We start from the raw sequence: 18,313 nt of genomic DNA on the forward strand, positions 1-18,313 counted from the left end.
GTGTTGTTATTTCTCATGGTTGGGGTATACAGCATTTCAACCTTTTAAGCACATCAGACTTAACTGTAGGATTTTTAAAAAACACACATGCTGATTTTCCACCCCCAGAAATCCCAGTTTGCCCAAGGAAAAGCTGAGCACGTGTCTTTTTTTTTTTGAAAACTCTAGAGGCAAATCTGGTGATTCCAATCACAATCTAGTGGCTGATAGAGGGAGGATAATCTGGACAACAGGGTGGGAAATCCCCATCCCTAGACTGGCCATTAGCTCTGCTCTGTTTTATGGGCACATACGACACAGCTGGTGCTCAGTCCACTTTGGAAATATTGGATTCCATCTGTCAGTCAGTTATCAACCGATGCTAACTGAGGACCTATCACACACTGGCCCTTGAGCCAAGTGCTCAGATACAAAATGAAGGAGGCAAAGGTTCTATGGTTTACAGCCCCCTTCCCTCACCTTCCCTCCCTTTGCCACCCCTTGTTTTTCTTCTTAGCCCCTTTTTAACCACCTGGCACCTTAAGTATATATGTTGCTTCTGTCCCTGAGAGCAGGGTCCTGATGGATCTTACTCATTGCTGCTGCTACAGAACAGTGCTTGGCACTCAGGTGATGTGCTTAATAAAGATCAGTGTTAAGGAGGTGAATCAGGAACTCTGTGCATCTTGGAGAGCCACGCTGATTCCAACCCAAGGCAGAGCGCAAGGCCCCAGACTCATGGGCCTTGGAATGTGGCGGTGAAGAGAAGAACGTGATTTTCAGCCCTGCCATCATTTTGCTATTTAGTCAGAAATCACTGCTATAAGTTTCAGTTTATTCATTTTTGAAGTTTATAAAATGTTGTGAGGATTAAGTGGGATAATGCTGAATGTGTGGAGAGTGCTTAAAAACAGTAGTTCCGTTGAGTTGATTTTCACATCACCTGGAATTGAATAAACAGAAAACAGTTCTAGAAATGTTTTGAACATTCCTGAAGAGATAAACTGAGTAGCCAGCAATATGCCTACAATATTCCTAATTATACAGCCTGAGAGCATGCATCTGTTCACTGAACAAATATTTATTGAGCTTCTACATGTAGTGGACACTACGGTGGGGTCCCAGCATATGGGAGTCATAAAACCAGACACGGTTTTATGTGCAGAGGAGATAGACAGAAATTAACTAAACCAAGAATCATAGAATTGCAACCCTGAAAAGAGCAAGGCAGTGAGGTATATGGTGCTTTCAGGCCTGTACTGGTGAGGGTGGATTTAACCTAGTCTAAAGGCTGAGGCAAGGTTTCCCTGAGCAAGTGATCCTTGGGCTAATATATGAACTATATGAAGGCATTAACTAGACTAAGAAGAAGGCAGAGCTTTGGTCGGGTGCAGGGGCTCACACCTGTAATCCCAGCACTTCGGGTGGCCAAGACGGGTGGATCACTTGAGGTCAGGAATTCGAGACCAGCCTAGCCAACGTGGTGAAACCCGGTCTCTACTGAAAACACAAAAATTAGCCAGGTGTGGTGGCAGGTGCCTGTAATCCCAGCTAGTTGGGAGGCTGAGGCAGGAGAATCGCTTGAACCTGGGAGGCGGAGACTGCAGTGAGCCAAGATCACGCCATTGCCTGCCAACCTGGGTGATAGAGCAAGGCTCCGTCTCCAAAAAAAAGAAGGCACAGCTAGGCATGGAATAAGGACAGAAAGAAACCACAGTTCAGGCAAGGAAATGATGAGAATTTCATGTCAGAAAGGAGGCAGGAGTCAACCAATCAGGGTAGGCTAACTCTTCTCAAATCTCAGCGTGCTCACAAATCCCCTGAGCATTCTCTGAAAATGCAGATTCTGATGAAGCAGGTCTGGGGTGGGGCCTGAGAATCTGCATTTCTAATGAGCTTCTAGGAGATGCCGAGGCTGTTGGCCTGCAGACCATACTTTGAGTAGGAAGGTGTTAGGCCATCTCTTTATCCTGAAAGCAGGGGAGTAAGAGACTTTCGTAGGATTCCTCCGGATTTTATGAACCCACTTTGCCGTTATCATGGAGCAAAACCCTCTGCCTGGAATTTGTGAATCCTTTCGAAGCCATAAGATTTAGTCGGAGTTGCTGTTCTTTCCTAGCAAATATGTCACCCCCGTTCTAGGTGGCATCGCCTGGAACAGGCTGTCTTTGCCCAACAGAACCCGGCTTGCTTGGGTGTTACGATTCAGAAGCTCTAGGGGGTAGCGATGGGGAGAGGACAGCTCAGACATTTTTTTTTTCTTTTTAATCAGGTTAGGTTTGCTGAAAAGAAAATATAGAAATGTATACAAGTAGATCATCTTTGAGATGCAATGATAGCCACCCATGGGACTGAAATGAAATCTTCCAAACACGAATTCGTCTCAAATTCAATCATTAAAGGATTAAGGGACAGGTATGCTTTCGTTGTTGCTGCTGGTGTCCGAGTAGACCCCGATTAGAAATCTCAGGACTGCCAGCCCACATGGCAAGACTGATCACTACTGGGGTCGTGATCATCCATAGAGATGAGCATTGGGAAACCAGAGAGCAGGACAGTGCTGACCCCCCTGGCGGGGAGACAAGCACAGGAACCAGGGCAGATGAAGCTGGGAGGCGAGTTCTCCTTTGTTGACATTTGAGGGGACAGGACGAAGAAAGCAGATGCCCACAATACACCTTTGCTGCATCTCTCCCAGGTGCACTGATGTCTTTCTAAGACAATCTGGGTGACAAATATGAGCCCAAGAAACATTGCCCTTGTAACAGATCCCAGCCACTCCCGACGAATGTCCCTAAACAAAGGTTGCACACTACCCCCTCGTGCTTGAGCTCAATTTAATTACTCACCTCTGCTGCTTTAAATCAAAGGTGGTTCCTATTAAGCATAATTACCTTTGCCAGCAGCTTGTATAACACAGTAGTGAGGAGCTACTAACCAGGAATGGTTTCCACAGAGTATTATATATGCGATTGGACTAAATCAACAGCAGCCAGGGCCCTCAGCTTCGGATACACACGTGATTCAGCCACGAGCACATACATGTTGCAGGTAGAGTGTCACATGCACACATCAATACAATGTTTCCTTCGCATATGTCAGCAGCCTAGAAACACCACTATGCAAGAGAATAAACTACAAGAGAAAAGGCTTCTCTAAAGCTCGAATGCACAATATATGTTGCTAGGTCAGTTTTTCCACAAGAAAGCAAATTGCAATCCAACCAGTTAGTCTCTGAACAATCCCAAATACCATAAGAGAAGTCAGACAAACTTTCTCAACAACTAAATGCCCATATTCCTCCAGCCTTCTTACCCGGGGAAAGTAGGAAGTGATACCACCCAGGCTGACTGGGATACAGTCATTTTTTTTTTTTCCTGTTCAACCTCACCACATCTTTCATTCCGGACATACAAAAACTTTTTAAAATCATGAGCATCTTCATCATTTCAGGCTTCTCAATTCCCTTTTTTTTTCTAGTAAATAAATAAATAAAAACCTGAAAGGAAAGTTGAGAAGAACTTTTGGCCCTAAGTGAAAAGAAGATACAGTGATCTAGACTTGGAAAGTGGTTCTTTCAATCCTTTGGCTCATTCTGGGAGGCATATTTTACCCCACTTCCACTTTATAGAAACCGTTTTATTAAACTATGTGCCCCAAAGCATAAATGCAGACCTCAAAATAATATATCTCTTTCTCCAAGGACATCCATGTGCTATTCCAGTAGTCTTCAACTTACTGTTGTCTACCAACACCACATTGACTAACATTTATTCAGAACTTCCTACATAACCAGCATGCATTAAACACACTATTTTTAATGAAGAAAGATGGGCTTAGAAGGTTAAATAACTTGTCTATGATCAGATAGAAACTAAATAAGCTTGGCCGAGCACAGTGGCTCACACCTGTAATCCCAGCACTTTGGGAGGCTGAGGTAGGTGGATTACCTGAGGTCAGGAGTTCGAGACCAGTCTGGCCAACATGGTGAAACCCTGTCTCTAGTAAAAAATAAAAAAAAAATAAAAAATAATTTAGTCAGGCATGGAGGCGCATACCAGCTACTCAGGAGGCTGAGGCAGGAGAATCGCTTGAACCTGAAAGGTGGAGGTTGCAGTGAGCCAAGATCGCGCCACTGCACTTCAGCCTGGGTGACAGAGCGAGACTCTGCCTCAAAAGAAAAAGAAAAGAAAAGAAAAGAAAAAGTAAATAACCTAGATTGGAACCTCAGTTTGCTTGAGTTCAAAGCACTCGGTTGCAGCCTATAGAGAACGTAGCATACAGCTATGGAGTCTGCTGGCCCTGCGTGCATTCCTCCCTTTTTTGGTAATGCCACTTTGATTTTGCTCTGGCAAATCATTCTGGATGCACACAGCCAGAGAAAGTGATTGGTTTGGGGAGGGTCGGGGAAACCTACGTAGGCCAAGGACAACCCCAGAACATTTGCTGGAGGTCCTTGGAGAGAGATGGTCTTTTCTGCCAGTGGCTAAGCCAGACGGACGATGAGGCTAGGTGGTTGCTGCGACCACCCCATGTAGAGATTCTGAATGAGAAGTGAGGTTAAAAAACATCAAAGATGGAGCTTACCCCAACCCTGTCGCTTGGGTCTCTGTATCTGTAGCTGTGAAGCTGGAGCTCCGCTGAGTCACTCAGATGCTGTATAATGTATCACAGGCAACAGCAGGGTTCATCAAGATAAAAAAAAAGTTTGACTTCTAGAGGTGCTGAGGTTAGGTACTTGGTGTGACTTTGGAATCAAACACACCTGAGCTTCAATCCTGGCTCCACTATATGTCTTCTATCTGAACTAATTACTTCACAGCTCTGTGTCTCAGTTTGCATATCTGGAAAACAAGAATAATAGTCTACCTCCTCAATTGAAAGCGAGGCTAAATGAGCCTCAAGTGCACCGTAACATACATGGGACAGAACGTGGCACGTGGTGGACTCTCGGAAATGTTAACGCGTCTGGTTATCACAGTTTCCAGGAGCAAAATAGAGGGAAGGAGACACAGGGAAACCAAGTCGGTTTGATTAAAGGTTGTGATGAGCAATGAAAAAGACTCAGAGTGGCCAATCAGGAAAAAATCTGGAGAACTTCATGGCACATTATGGCTCATAAGAGCTGGCCAGGGGCTAATGTGCAGGATAGAGGGCACCTGGGTTCAGGAAGGATTCACCTGAAGGGAAATCAGGGAACCATTGCTAATGAAAATGTCAGGGCCCACCTGTGATAAAATCCGGACAGGAATCAACAATTAGATCCAGAAACAAACATATAGACGTGAGCTTGAATTCCTAGGGAGCCACAGATCATCTTTACGCATTCATTTATTCATTCATTCATTCATCCATCCATCCATCCATCCATCCATCCATTCATCCATTCATCCATTCATTCACCCATTCATTCTTTCAACTAACATCTCCTGAGCCCTCACTGGGTGCCTTCTTCTGGACGTTATTCTGGGCACTCCATTGCTAAACTCTGAAGGCAGAGGCTGTGCCTTGTTTATCCTGATAAGCCCTGACACACAGCACGGGGGCCAGAAAACAATATAAATTAATAAATATCTGCTAAATGAATAAAAGGCAGACTCTCAAATACACATATTCCTTTCAGGGAACTTATCTTTCACTAATTTGTTTGATCTATCCATCCCTTCTTCCCTCAAGCAGTTTCCAAGCCTCTTTTGTGTTATTCTTGGAATGAGATTTGTAGCCTGGAAAAGCTACATGGCAGCATCAACTTCAGCCCAGTAAGGTTTCCAGATCAAGTCCTCACCCCACAAACTTCCCTTTGCTCCTCTGGAAGGCAAGAGCGGCCTTTTACTTTTTCTGTGTTTCTCGCATAGAAAATTAAAACATCTCAATCCACAAATTGGTTTGCTCAGTGTACTATGTGTCACAATTGTCATTTTCATGATTGCAAAAACTGTAGGAAGCCCTTCCCCTTGTCTTCATTTATTGTGTTTTTCTTTTAATAAGGAAGGTGGTAAGTTTCCATTGCTACTGTTTTATCTTGGGGGACTCCCCATTAACTTTTCAAAATCCTTCCCTCCACTTCAGGAAAGCAGCTTAAAGTATGTGCCTAAGAATTCCAATTGCAGTTACAAACAGGCGTCCCTGCTTATTTTTATTTGTTAGAGTGCACTGGCAGATTCAAAAGTCAAACCAAAGCACAAAACTTTTCTTGTGGAGGGGTGCTCAGGGGACTATGATCTAAAATGAAAATGAGATCATGGTTTAAAAACAACAACAAACCTCACACAGTGCATTGTCACACGTTTGAAAACATCTCTGTATTCCTTAAATGTTCTGCTAAGAGTACTAACAGGTCAGTCCACAGGAAATGCAAGAATACGTTATATTTTAATCAGGGCACATAAAACACTGTCTAGAATGTTATGTTGCCCAGGGGAATGCAGTGAGCAGGGAACATTTACAAACTCCAGGTCAGTCTCCCCATTACATCACTGTGAAAAAAAATAAATTTATGAGGTTAAATTATATGGATGTTATATATTGGAAATGTTAGCCCATTCCCAAATGAGAATGTTGGCTGAAATAGCCAGATTCCCGGAGAGAAATTTCAAAGTCCTTCTATTGTGGATGTTTTTATGGTAACTTTCCACAAAGCAGTGAAGACTTATTCTTTGGAGATAATGAAATGAATAAAAAAAAGAGAAGCCTAAGAAAAAAACCTCTAAATTCCGATTGAGAGGGCACCTAAAAGAGTTGCTTACATTATTCTTCTCCTGAGATGATAATACAGAAGTTATTTTGTGGAACTTACTCATGATTTATTTGATCTATTCCTCATCTAAGTGATTGGAAACACAGATGTTGATGCTATAACTTTGCTTCCAGTAAATAATTCCTCAAAGGACTCACATTTGTTTAACCTTAGTCACAAGATGATAAAACTTATTAAACATTTATGGAGGCAGCAACACAATTCTCTTGGTTTATGTGTTTGGCAAGTTTGGAAACTCATTTCTCCAACTTTTCCACCTTCCTTTCACCTCTTTTAAAGAAAAAAAAATCTTTGAGGAAATTCCTGTACCTGGATTATGAAGATTTTTTTTCCCCTTCATTCTTTGTCTCTCCATTTGTGGCTGCAGTTTGACAGTAAACAGAAGGGCTGCCATGCTGATCTTAAGGAACAATAATTAAACCAAAGGGACAGGAGACAACGGGCTCCTATGGGATCCACAGAGGAAGAATAAAAGCCCCACTGGGGAACTGTTTTCTTACGATTGCTAGCCTGTTTCTGAGATAAGCAAATGTTCATGAGTGCCATATGCATGCATCGGTTTATCCATTTGACATTTACTAAGACCCTACTACAGTCAGCTCTGTGAGTATAAATAACTGGGGTATCTAAATATTCCGAAGGCCTGGAACCTTGGAGAACCCCTTGTTCATTCATTCATTCATTCATTCATTCATTCATTCATTCATACATTCATGCATTCAACCCAAACACCGACTATGTTCCAGGTATTGCAAATGAATTGTTCCCACAATTCCTAAAATGAATCCCTGACACGATAGGACATGTGGCATGGAGAGGAAGAGAGGCAAGGAAATAGACAATACAATAGGGTGTGGAGCTTCTGGTACTATCTGTCTCTTATACATTTCCCATTGAGAGCAAATTTTCCTGAGCAGGGGACATCCTGTGTAACAGTGGTTCTGTTTTTCTCTCACCAAGCCGTGACCAGAAGGTCAGGGTACAGTGCCACAGGGGAACCCCCAGGGAAATACACTGTGACGTTGGCTTCATGTTCACAGGGAAAATCCTGCAGGGTTTTGCGATGATTCCATTAGTTGCGTAGTTGGCAAGAACTCATGCACATGCCAGGTCCACCACAAATGCAAATTCATGCATCAGAAAAGCTTTTCACACTCTCCCCCAACACACACACTAATACCCACAACATACATACTCCACCCAAAATCATGCATTATAAAAGCTTTCACACTCTCTCCCCCAACAACACACACACTAATACCCACAACATACATAATCTACACAAAATCATGCATCATAGAGGCTTTCACACTCTCTCCCCCAATACACACTAATACCCACAACATACATAGTCCACACAAAATCATGCATCAGAAAAGCTTTCACACTCTCTCCCTCAACACACACACTAATACCCACAACATACATAATCCACACAAAAGCATGCATCAGAAAAGCTTTCACACTCTCTCCCCCCATAGAACACACACTAATACCCACAATATACATAATCTACACAAAATCATGCATTATAAAAGCTTTCACACTCTCTCCCTGCTACAACACACACTCATACCTACAATATACATAATCCACACAAAATCATGCATCAGAAAAGCTTTCACACTCTCTCCCCCACAGAAAACACGCTAATACCCACAACATACATAATCCACACAAAATCATGCATCAGAAAAGCTTTCACACTCTTTCCCCCCACAACACACACACTAATACCCACAACATACATAATCCACACGAAATCATGCATCAGAAAAGCTTTCACACTCTCTCCCCCTACAACACACACACTAATACCCACAATATACATAATCCACACAAAATCATGCATCAGAGAAGCTTTCACACTCTCTCCCCCACCACAACACACATTGATACCCACAACATACATCAAACATGTTCACATCACAACACACATAATATACATGTATTCACAACTCACATACACAATAATAGAGACCTACAGCAGAAATACACAATCAAAATATACATACAGTATAACTAAGTCATGCTGGGTAACATATACACACAGTGTTCTCAATACACATTGGTAATAGACCCAATACACCCGTACACACACACACACACACGTACATCCCAGTTCTAAGGATGATGTTGGTGGTCTTGGTTAGGAAAAGCATATTGTACCACATGGACCTTCTAAACCTTGGAGTTCTGTCTTATTTATTTATATTTCTACCCCCTGGACCTACCAGTGAGCCTCATTATATGTTTGCTAAACTGCATTAGACTGAAGTTTAACTGCTTAAAGTGTTAAATTGCAGGATTGACTATTGTTAACAATTCATCTTGTAACATAAAATCCGAGGGCTCTTCCCTTCCCTGACCCGACCCCATCCATGCACCAGTAGCACCCCAGGAGCTCGGCATCTCTAAAGCCGTAGCTGTCCAGCTCTGAAGCTTGATCTGTTTCAAACACTGAGGACAGGCGTGATTTATTTTCTGTTGTTCCTGCTTTTCTTTTTACTTCTCCCTCTTCCCCGCCCCACCCCAAGGCAGCTACTCACAGTTTTCTTAACACACTCATTATTGGGATTATTGATATATTTTATTTACACTCAGCATACTTAAGTCAAGCAGGCATTTTGGAAGTGCCTACTAGGTACAAATTTTGGTTAGAGGGGTAGACATCTTTGGTTAGAGGGGTAGACATTTTTGCTTAGAGGGATAGACATCTCAGCGAAGTTACCAAAAATATTCCAATTATCAAATATTAGCTGTTTCAATAATGTTTATTTTTTCCCAAATGATTTTCTTACTACATGCAGTAAATTTTTCATAACTGTTCTTCTCCACGTAAATTACTTATGTGAAGATTGTAAAAACTACCACCAATATTCAGTACAGGATTTTGTGCGATGATGAAAAATTTAAAACATGCTAAATGTCTATTAACAGAGGAACTGATGAATGAATAAAAATGTACATTCTTATGATGGAATATTACAAAGCACATAAAGATAAATTAGTTTTATATATATATGTAATTTGTATGTATATATATTAAAACCTATCATCTCTCTCTTTTTTCTATCTATCTATTTACTTGGATAGAGTCCACACATAAAGTAAAAAAAAAAAAAAGCAAAAAAAATTGCAAAATATAGTGTGAAACTATTTACCCAATCTTTTAAAAACATATACAAAAGAATAATAATGCTTCTAGCAACATATACATGCATGTAAAACTATAAATAACAGAAGATATACCCACTAGATTTTTAATAGTGCCTATCTCTAGGGAGAGACTGAGAAAGGAAATAATAACTAAAATTTGTTGAATTCTTATTATGCACCAAGCACTGTTCTGAGTATGCAATAAGTATCACCTTTTTAAGTTCTCAAAATGCTCATGGAAGTAAGAACTCTCCTTATGCCTATTTTACAGGAGTGAGGCACAGAGAATTTAAGCTTGTTGTTCAAAGAATACTTAACTATTTGTAAAGTTTAATTATATCTGAAATTGATTGATCAAGTGAAATAAACTCATCTTATTTTTTTTAACAGTTCTTTCTCTCTTCTATTCCATCTGACTGACTTCCCACCCAATACTAACAGAGAAAACATTAATGTTAAAGACAATGAAACAGGATGATCATTTCATTCCATTTCTTATTAGATTAACCTCAAATCAGACGGCAAGGCAGTTTGCCAAACTTTGTTTTAACACAATGGTTTGTTTTACAATGTGACCCACTAAAAAGGAAATAAATAAACAAAATGTTAAAAAAAAACTTATCACCAACAATAACTAAAAACAATTGATTTTTTTTTTTTTGCAAGACAGATCCTATCATGATTTCTGGTGTAGACAACATTTTCCCTCTCAGATAGAATCCCTTGAATTTCACGTTCACCTTTCTTACCCTATTATTTGGAGTACTTATTTAAGCATCACCTACAGTTAAATACTTACAAATACAAGATATCTTTTAGAGATCTTGACCGTAAACCTGTGAAGGCAGCTTTTCATTTGCTAAAATAAATAACAGGGCAGTGTCATTGCATGCGTTCCATAATTTTTGATGGCCAGGAAGAGTCCTGGAGCCTACAAGAGATTTATGAGGAACAGATGAGCAGTGTCTGACTTAAGGACACATCCTCAGAGATGCTGTGGAGTGGGTGAGCATGATTCTTACTGAGACACCCCAGATGGACTGTGTTGGGGGTTTTCATGATGTTTTTCTACTTTTGTTTAGTGAAACAGGAATGGACTTACAAAAATGCCACCGTGGATAGCATAAGAGGTTTTAAAAGTCCTTTATTCTTTTTCTTTTTCTTCATAGGCTCAAATTTTAAAGATGGTGTTTGGGGATTTAAATAAGTAGGGATGATTTTTTTTTTTTTCTTCTATGACACAGTTGACTTACTTCAACCTGGGGAAACACTAAATTTCAGTTCATGGCCTTGGCCTCCGTGTATCCATACTAGACTGTGGAAGTTTATTTATGTGAGTCTGTGCTGTTAAGCATTGAATACTATGAGGAACAACAAAGCATAGTGTCTGAGAGCTTGGACTCTGATAAGTGGGCCTGGGCTTCAGTATCCTATCTAAAAGCTTGTCGTCATTTTAGTCATGCTCCTTGAAATCTCCAAAACTTACGTTTCCATATCTATTCAATTGGCCAATAATCATAGCCAGTTTATGGGATGTCTCAGGGAGAGACTGTGTATAAACAAACTGAATGTAGCCAGTGCTTGGTAAATGTTAGGTACAAGCTTAGTCCTTTGGGCTTAGTTGTTATATGAGTCAAGAAGTGGTAACCATTAAGATGATGACAGTCGTGATTAGTGTCATGTTCGTCATCAGCACCATCATCATTTTTACCACATTCACCCATGGGGCACCGGTACTACATAGAAAGGGCTTGGAAGTCTGACTCAGGAAAGGAGATGAGGAAAGACAAAAGGAAATCAAGGAAGAATAAAAAAGAAGAGAAGTCATTGAAAAAGTATGAAAAAATATGGAACAGACAACAAGAAAGTAGAGGAGATTCCAAAAAATACAACCCAGGTTTTCTGCCCTCATTCTATAGAGTCTTCAGAATTGTAGGGTGTAAGAAATAAAGAATCAAGTCTGAGAGATCCCTTTTGCGTCTTTCTTGTTTCACTGATCTGGAACCCAGGTTGCCAGCTGGCTCCCAAGCAGACAAAGCCCTCTTAAATTATTTTCTGGATTGCTTGTCTTTCTCCTTCTTAATTGGAGACTTTTCTGGGCTCTGTTTCGTGCTGAGACCAGGTAGACGAATGCGTAAATGCATGCGTTTCCTCGCTGTAACACAACAGAGAGATTTCTTATATTTTTTTTCCATTCACTAAAAGCCATAAGTGAAAATGGACCCCTCAAACAACTTTGAAACAACTTTTAAAGTATAAGTGCTTTGGCATTTTGGGGTAGGGGAGAGAGAAGGGAGAGAGAAGAGAGAGAGAGGGGAGAAAGAGTAGAAAAAAAAGAAACTTATATAAATTTTATGTACTTTTTCCTGTTATCCTGTAATTCAAATGGATTAATGTATATCTAATGTACAAATTCCTAGATTCATGGGCCTCATTCCCCTCCTATGGAATCAGAATCTCTGGGCTATAGGTCTGGAATCTGCAAATTTGCATTTTAGCAATTTCTCCAAGTGATGAGTGTACCAAATAAAGGTTGAGAACCACTCCTCTCTTCTGGATGCAAAACCAGGACATCATTCCCATTCCCTCCATATCTGCAAAGTTTGGGGGGTAAGTAAAGACTTTCCTGAGCTTCCCGCTGATATCCTGGGAGAGGAGATTCCTTCAGATTTCCAAAGTTTTTGGAAGTTTTAATGAAAGCCTCTATCTTCTGGGGGTTTCTTGACAGCCCTTACTCATAGCTTCTTCGTGCGCCTTGCCCTGACCTGGCATTGTAGTGTCCTCACATCATTCTAGCCCCTCTTCACAGCTTGTGCAACATCTTCCCGCCTCCTCCACACACACACACAACACACACACACAACACATAACACACACACGCACACACAACACACACACACAACACATAACACACACACGCACACACAACACACACACAACACACACACACAACACATAACACACACACGCACACACAACACACACAAACACACATACACAATTGGTTTTTTTCACATGTTTCTTTAAAACTATTCCTTCTTTTTTTCTTGCCCTAATTTTATTTTAAAACAAAAATTTATGTCATAGTCAATGAAAACCTCATATCATTTGCTATGCATTAATGGTAATCAGACAATGAAAGTCTAAGATTATTATTATTATTTTTTGAGACGGAGTTTCACTCTGTCACCCAGGCTGGAGTACAGTAGTGAGATCTCGGCTCACTGCAATCTCCGCCTCCTGGGTTCAAGCGATTCTCCTGGCTCAGCTTCCCAAGTAACTGGGATTACAGGAATGCCCCACCATGCCTGGTTAATTTTTGTATTTTTAGTAGAGACGGGGTTTCGCCATGTTGGCCAGGCTGGTCTCAAACCCCTGGCCTCAGGTGATCTGCTGCCTAGGCCTCCCAGAGTGCTAGGATTACAGGCATGAGCCACCATGCCCTGCCCTAAGATTATTATTTCATTTATTTCTTTTTTCTTTTCTTTTTTTTTTTAGATGGAGTCTTGCTTCACTGCCCAGGCTGGAGTGCAGTGGCATGATCTCGGCTCTCACTGCAACCTCCACCTCCCAGGTTCAAGCGATTCTCCTGCTTCAGCCTCCTGAGCTCCTGAGTAGTTGGGATTACAGACGTGTGCCACCTCGCCCAGCTAATCTTTTGTGTGTGTGTGTGTGTGTGTTTTTAGTATAGACGGGGTTTCACCATGTTGGTCAGGCTGGTCTCGAACTCCTGACCTCGTGATCCATCTGCCTTGGCCTCCCAAAGTGCTGGGATTACAGGCGTGAGCCACCGTGCCTGGCTATTATTTCTTTACTGGATATCTTTGCTTGCTAAAGTCTCTGAATCTGAGGTCTGCTCTTTCTGACAAACAAGGGTGAGAGGTGTTAAAAATAGGCTATTATCAAAGACTTTCTCTTGACTTACCAGAGGCATTGAAATAGTATTGAAGAAGGGACATTACTTTCACTACATGACTCAATGCTGCTTAATCTACACTAATGGTAGGAAAATGCTTATTGGGATAACTCTGGCTTAAATAATGTTCAAGGATGGGCTTGCTTCCTCATTAAAACTGCATCATTGGAGGTGATGGTTTGAGTCACTGCTCGCTAACCCTTCCCCCTAGAGACATGCTTTTGGCTCCTTGGGTTTTCTCATTTTAACTCCTAAGCACCACGTCACCACCATTCACTCCTTCAAATAATATTTATTGAGCACCATCTATGTGCCAGGTCTCGTGGACATGAAAGCAATGAGACACGACATCTGCCCTTCAAAGTCCATAAGGTCAGAGTCATGGTGATGATTTTAATAATTTAACATTTATTGAGCACTCACTGTATGCAAAGCACCATTTCAAGTGCTTTACTGGTATTACTTGACTGGTATTTACTTTACTGGTATTTACTTTACTGGTATTTACTGGCATTACTTTACTGGTATTTACTTGACTTCTCCCAACTACCCAGAAGGGGATTTTATTATCCCCATTCTACCAATAAGGAAATCAAGGCATGGAGAGGATTATTAACTTGTTAATAGAATAACTAAAATGTATTGACCACTTACCATGTATGCACCATTCACCATTTTCTTCATTGCAAATACCACAGTGTTAAGCGTATCATCTGGTTTATCTCAATTAATCCTCATAAAAAACCCTATGACATGAGTCCTTTTATTAGGTCTGTTTTGCTAATGAGAAAACAAATTCTGGGAAGCAAAGATGCCTGAGGTCACAGCAAGATGAAATAATCGTTGGAGAGAAATGGAACCCATGCCTGCCTGTCAGACTCCAGGATCCATCCCCTTGCCCAGGGACTGAGTTGTCTAATGGGGTTGGAGAAATACGTGAAGAAGCCATTCCAGGACTCCAGGAAATGTGCTTGGGAAAGTGTGGCCTCTTTCCCTGTATGGCCGATTCTAGAATGTATGCAGCTTCCAACACTTTTCTTGGTTTCCACTTTGGCCCAGAGAACGATAGACTGACAATCTGCAGTAAGACTCTTACATATAACTGGAGGAGAAAAATAGAAGACAGAATTAGAGAAAATATTCATGGCTAACCTAGTCTGATTTTTCCTGTACAGCTTTCAGTAGACGCCTCTTTTTCACTCGCACCTGTCTGCAACCTTGTGGTCTCTCTTCGGACCACTGCCATGGCTCCTCCGCCATCGATCTGGTCCAACTCTGCACAGCCTTTGACTGCATTGATGTAGACGCCTCTTGAGTGGTTGCTCGCAACCTGGGTCCCTGATAAATCGCAGGGCAGCCAGAGGACCCTATCAAACCTAAGTCAGATCCTGACTCTGCTCCTGAACCATCCGACGCACCCCACCTCGGTGACAGCCCCAGCCCCTTGCTTGCTTATCCTTACCCTCTCTGCTCACCCTCCCCGTCTGCTCCGGCCACCCAGCTTCCCAGCTGCTCCTCCTGTTCGTCCCAGTAGCTCTAGCCCCGGATGTTCAGCTGTGCCCGTCACTGTCTTCCTCCAGAGAGGGGCAGTTTTCTTCCAACCGCGTCACTCCAGACCCGCTGTCAGTATCACTTCCGCAGACGGGGACCTTTCCTGACCATCTTATTCAAAACAGCCACTTCCTGTCATGATCTACCCCTGCAAACACCCTCTGCAGACATCAGACCCCGACACATGGAACTGTCTGCTGGCTGGTCTCTGGTCTGCCCTCCGCACTCAATGTAAGCTCCTGGAAGGCAGGCCCTTTGTCATTCGGATGTCAGGCTTCAGTTCCAGCGCCTCCTACAGCGCCTGGGACACAGCCACAGCCCCCCTCCCATCATCACACTTGTTCATAAAGGTCCTAAGGCAGGCGGCAGAATCTCCCCCGTGCTCTCCAGGATCCCAAATCTCTTTGTCCTAAGATACATCTTAACAGGCAGCAGCCAGCTTCCCTTCTTCCTGCTCTCAGGCACTTATCTGGAGGTGACAATGAAAAAGTGAAGAAGGCGTTACCAGGAAACAGCCGTAGCCTATTCCCATTAGCTTAACAACCCCTAAGCTGTGCCGCCTGGCGCCTGGGGATAAGCGCGGGTTCCCCGTGGGGTAGGGGCAGAGTTGTCAGGTCCTGGGGGACTGGGAGCACCTGGAGAGCGCAGGCCGGGAAGGCACTTGGAGAGGGCGCAGGGAGAGGCTGAACCTCAGGGTCAGAAATGAGGACCCTCCACCCCTTCCCCTCCATCCATGTTCTCAGCAAGCACTGTCTAGAAGATGAATGAACAATATTTACCACGCAAAGGTATACCACTGCCCTTCAATCGAAGGCCCATGACACGATGAGCAAAATACAAGATTAAGACGAAAACCATCGTCTTTTGGTCATGAATAGTTTCTAATTTGAAACATATTCTAAGAACAGCTAGGATTTGCAATTGGTCCAGAGGTCTGCTAGAAGTTTTAGACCTATGAAAGAGATCCTTATACTTGAAAGTAATTAATTAGTATACAAAGCAATACACGAATGAAAGTATTCATTCATTTCTTTACACTTTCATTTATTCATTCATCAGGAAATATTTGGTTGGTGCCTAATACGTGCCAAGGACTAACTCATGTGCCTAGATTTCTCTCAGAATTCCTGCAGAAAAGAAAACGCAATTAAGTGCAAGAATAAAAAACATTCATTTGTGAGGGGGATCCCAGTTAAAGACTGGGCCCGCACCAAGAGTTTTATATGCGGCACATAATCGAATTATCACAAGTAAAATGTGAGGTGAGCAAAATCCTTATCCCCATCTGACAGATGAAAACGCTGAGGTGCAATGAGGCGCAATGAGGCGAGGAAACTTGCTTCTGAGTGCACACCTGGCTGCAGTTGGACCCCAGGTCTGCTTGACTCTTAATGATGCCTTTCCACAGCCTCGCCATGTCATCCATCACAGCACCAATCTCTCTATGAAGGCTGGGAATGTGTTTTTATCTCCAGCTGCCACCTCTATCATCCTAAGCATCCTACTCACCATCACTAGGGCTGGGTAAGTAGACCAAGAGAGCAAACATGCCCAAGTCCATCATCACTTTTGAAATACAAACAGGGCCTATGTTCAACTAATAACCGAATCAGATCACATCACCTCCTTAGGCCTTTGGCATTTCCTCCTTCCTCTGCCTGGACTGCTTCTCCCAGCCTTGTGCTTGGCTAGTCTCTCCCTTTTTTTCAGGTCTGATCAGATCACCACTTGAGAAATAGCTCCCCTGACCACTCTCTATAACATGACAACCCTCCATCACTCTCTACCCCGTGAAGCCAGGTTTATTCTTATGAAATGCAATTAGGACTATTCAATGTAGTGTTATATATTTATTTGTTTGGCACCTTTTTCAGCTTGCCCACAAGAATATTAGCTGTGTGAGGGCAGGGCCATCTCTATTCTTGTCTATTTATTTCTGCAGCACCTAGAACAATACCTGGCACATAATAGATGCACAGCCAATATTTGTTGAACGAATGAATGCATGCACATACATATGAAAGAACATCCCTTAAAGAGACAACTTCAGATGAGAGGAGTTGGCCTGAAGATTCTATCTGGAGATACCGCAAAAGGCAGCATCCTCCGTCTAGGCTCTCAATTTACCCCCATAACTTTAGACATCACAATAGATGCAGGGGGAGAATAGTAAGACTGAGGGTTCCTCCTTCGGTCCTTCCTGGCAATTTGCTATGACTATTCTACATAAACGATCATAGTACATTAAATGCATGGGCCTTGGAAGCAGAAAGAACTGAGTTTAAAACGCAGCTTGGCCACTGCACGACCTTGAATGAGTTATCCTGCAACTTACTCAGATTCTCATCAGTAAAAGAGGGATTATACTCGAAAATTATAAGGAACAGGACTCAGGCCAGATGTCCCCTCCTCTGAGAGGTCTCCCCTGACCATTCACATCTCTGTTGTCCCAGCTCCTGCTCTCACAATTTTGCTTTTATAAAGCTATTGTCATCATGAAGCTTTTTTCTATACTGAAATTATCGTTTGCTTTATAAATTTGTTTGTATATTCTCTAGCTTCCCCCACTTGGAGTGCAAGATCCCAGGGATCATCTCCATCCTATTCACCTCCAGGTCCCAAGTAGTAGAACAGCATCTGGCACATAGTAGGAACTCAAGAAATAACTGCCGTGTAAACGAAGAAATGTAAACATATAAAGCCCTTGGTATGTAAAAAGCCCTTGTCTAGTGGCAGGTATCATTGTTACCGTTGTTATCGTTGTTGGTGGTGCTATAAATTCTATTTCTTGGGAAAGAAACATTTTTTTTGAGCTGGTGCCGGACTCCAAACAGTCCAGCGTGAGTCTGCCTCAGGAGAAGAGGTTAAAACATTACTTAGCCATTGTGTTTGCAGGCTTACAAATCAAAACGCATCCATATCTGGTTTCTTTCAAGCCCTGGACCCCTTGT

General features: G+C 42.2%; 1 protein-coding gene across 2 annotated transcripts in view; it reads right to left on the reverse strand.

Annotated features, from left to right (window-relative positions):
- Positions 1-18,313, reverse strand: part of TSHZ2 (teashirt zinc finger homeobox 2) — a 502,658-nt gene that overhangs the window by 475,039 nt on the left and 9,306 nt on the right. The gene's annotated exons all lie outside the window — the stretch shown is intronic.

This window comes from Macaca thibetana, chromosome 10 (genome assembly GCF_024542745.1).
Source record: "Macaca thibetana thibetana isolate TM-01 chromosome 10, ASM2454274v1, whole genome shotgun sequence".
Classification (NCBI taxonomy): domain Eukaryota; kingdom Metazoa; phylum Chordata; class Mammalia; order Primates; family Cercopithecidae; genus Macaca; species Macaca thibetana.